Genomic DNA, 2,654 nt, shown 5'->3' with positions numbered 1-2,654 from the left:
CAACCATTGACTTTAATAGACTAATCAACACAAATTGAAACACATGTGAATCTTGCTTGGTTCTGAGACAGTAAAGGGATTTCACCCATATTCAAACTCATTCACATAACTAGTTATATAAACCTAAATATAGAACCAATTTTGAGATTGATTTCACGGTTTTTGTGAAATATTAACAATTATTAATAAAATCCAACCATAATTTTAGGAAGGAAAAACTATGATATTATTTGCTGAATTGGGATTACAATCAAATGTTTTAAAAGATCATATTTATTTAACTATAACTTAATTTTACTTAAATCAGGACTGGCCAAAAAAAGTGTTCTGTAGGTCATCCATCATCTGAATTCTGGTGTATCACATCAGTTAAATTATGGTGTATAGCTGGTTATTATGGCATACACCTATTATCCCAGTGGCTCCAGAGGCTGAGGCAGGAGCATCCCAAGTTCAAATCCAGCCTCAGCAGTTTAGTGAGGCCTTAAGTAATTTAGCAAGAGACTATCTCAAAATTAAAAATAAATAAATAAAAAGGGCTAGAGATTGGTTCAGTCATAAGAAACCCCAAGGTCCAAGCCACAGTGCCAAAAAAATAAATAAATAAAAAGTAAAAAAAATTGTAGTGCACATAAAAAAAAATCAGACATTTCTGTTTGGTAATAAATAAGGTAGTGGCTAGTACTCATTAATACATTAGTAATTTTTTTTTCAGGGCCAAGGACTGAAGTCAGAGCCTTGAGCATGCTAGGCAAGCACTCTGCCACTGAGCTAAATTCCCAAACCCTCATTAGTAGTTTTTCTGAGGTAAGCTATTAAGTCTCTTTTCTCTGTTCTTAAGGTCAGCAAAGATATTTTTGTTCCAGTGATGTACTTTGGGGATTCTCCAAATACTCCATCAGTGTATACTCTCCCCAGGTAATGCCTTTGTTCTTATTGGTTTCTGTGTAAGAGAATCCAGCAGTCTGACCTGTCTTCTGTCCAAACAGTCCATGGATATTTGGCCCAGTCTCGTGCTTGCCTCCATAGTATGGCATTGGGCACACTTCTGAATAAAAATGTTCTTGCCCTTCTCAACATCTCCCATTTTTAACTAGCTCTTTCTTCTTAGCTTAAGGAAGTTTCTTGCTCAGAAGCTAGACATCCTGCCCCCTTACCCAAGGACAGGCTGTTCTACCATTTTTTTTCTTTAAAAATAAAATCCCACTTAACAAGACCAATTCAGTTGTGAGTAACAAATGTAGATCATTTTAAATCTGAGGAGCTGGGGTTGTGGCTCAGTGGTAGAGCACTTGCCTTGCATGTGCGGGGATCTGGGGACCTGGGTTCAATCCTCAGCATCACATAAAAATAAATAAACAAAATAGAGATATTGTGTCCAACTACAACTAAAAAAATAAATATATATATTTTTTTAAAAATCTGATCAAGCATGTCACCTATGTCATTATGCCTTTTCTACACCATGGAAGTCTTAACTACGTATTTTTCTGGGACACAAAGTACATGGCATAGAACCTTTTCCAAGTGTCCTTGTGGAAAGCCAAGAACTACTACTTTTCTAATAATCTCCAAGATCCTGGGGATGAAAAATGTAATTAAATATCTAAATACTTGTGAAAAGTAAATTGCATAAAGGCTTAGTAAAATTTTGTTTGTTTTTTAAGCAGAATTTCTGTAACATAGAGACTTATGAATGCAGGTAAGAAATCACAAAAGCATACCTTTTTAAAAGGATAGTTGAACTGTGCAAAGCAGGAGATCTGGTAGCAGGAATCAAACTGACTCCCTTTGAAATAAGGGCAACTTCCTGATAAAACTTCCTTGTTTTTCTTCGTTCTGAACTTTCTCATGCTGGGGGCAGACAACAAGGAAATTAAGACTGACAAGTTTTCTGGCTAGCTAAAACTACATATGTATATCACCTGGCTTTGGTTTCTATAAATTATAACCACTTCTGTGGGACCTGTGGAGATGCAATCTAACAGGATTATCCCCAGTTTGATCAAACTGCATAAAGTTCTTTTTTTTTCTTTTTCCATCTTTTGTCTGTATTATGCTGGCAAGTAGATGAATCTTGCACCCCAGAATCCAGGCAGGGCTCTGGCCTAGGCTACTGGTAACTGGATGAGAAGTCTAACCTTGCCTATGAAAACAAAAACAAAAACAAAAGCAAACAATATCCCTTAATTATATCCCTCTTCACCAATTAAATGACCAAAGTCTCCCTCATTACTCAACTGAATCTAATTTTATTTTTGCCCCTATCATCCCATGGAAGTCACTAGAGAATTTTGTCATTAATTCTAATAGACATTTTTTGGTCTTCATTTTACTTAACTTTTCAGCAATATTTGATCATTCTGATCACACTTATTGTTCTGGGCAATGAATACTTGGATAGGACCCCAAAAGCACAGGCAACAAAGCAAAAATAGATTAAAAAGAATTGGATCACATCCAAAAGCTCTGCACAGAAGAAGAAATAAAAGAGTCAATATATATTTTCCCATCTACTGAAGATTGGGAAAATATATATTCAAATCATACATCTGATAAGGGAGTAATATGAATATATATAAGGAAGTCAAACATTTCAATAGCAAGAAAAAATAATCCCATTAAAAATTGGGCAAAGGACCTGAAAAGACACT

General features: G+C 35.3%; 1 pseudogene; it reads right to left on the bottom strand.

Annotated features, from left to right (window-relative positions):
• Positions 1 to 771: 771 nt before the first annotated feature.
• LOC143638603 (cytochrome c, somatic pseudogene) lies at positions 772 to 1,087 on the bottom strand (annotated as a pseudogene).
• Between the last annotated feature and the right edge of the window lie 1,567 nt (positions 1,088 to 2,654).

This window comes from Callospermophilus lateralis, chromosome X (assembly GCF_048772815.1).
Source record: "Callospermophilus lateralis isolate mCalLat2 chromosome X, mCalLat2.hap1, whole genome shotgun sequence".
Lineage (NCBI taxonomy): Eukaryota > Metazoa > Chordata > Mammalia > Rodentia > Sciuridae > Callospermophilus > Callospermophilus lateralis.
The sequence above is the reverse complement of the archived record's forward strand: the minus strand, read 5'-3'. Positions and strand labels throughout refer to the sequence as shown.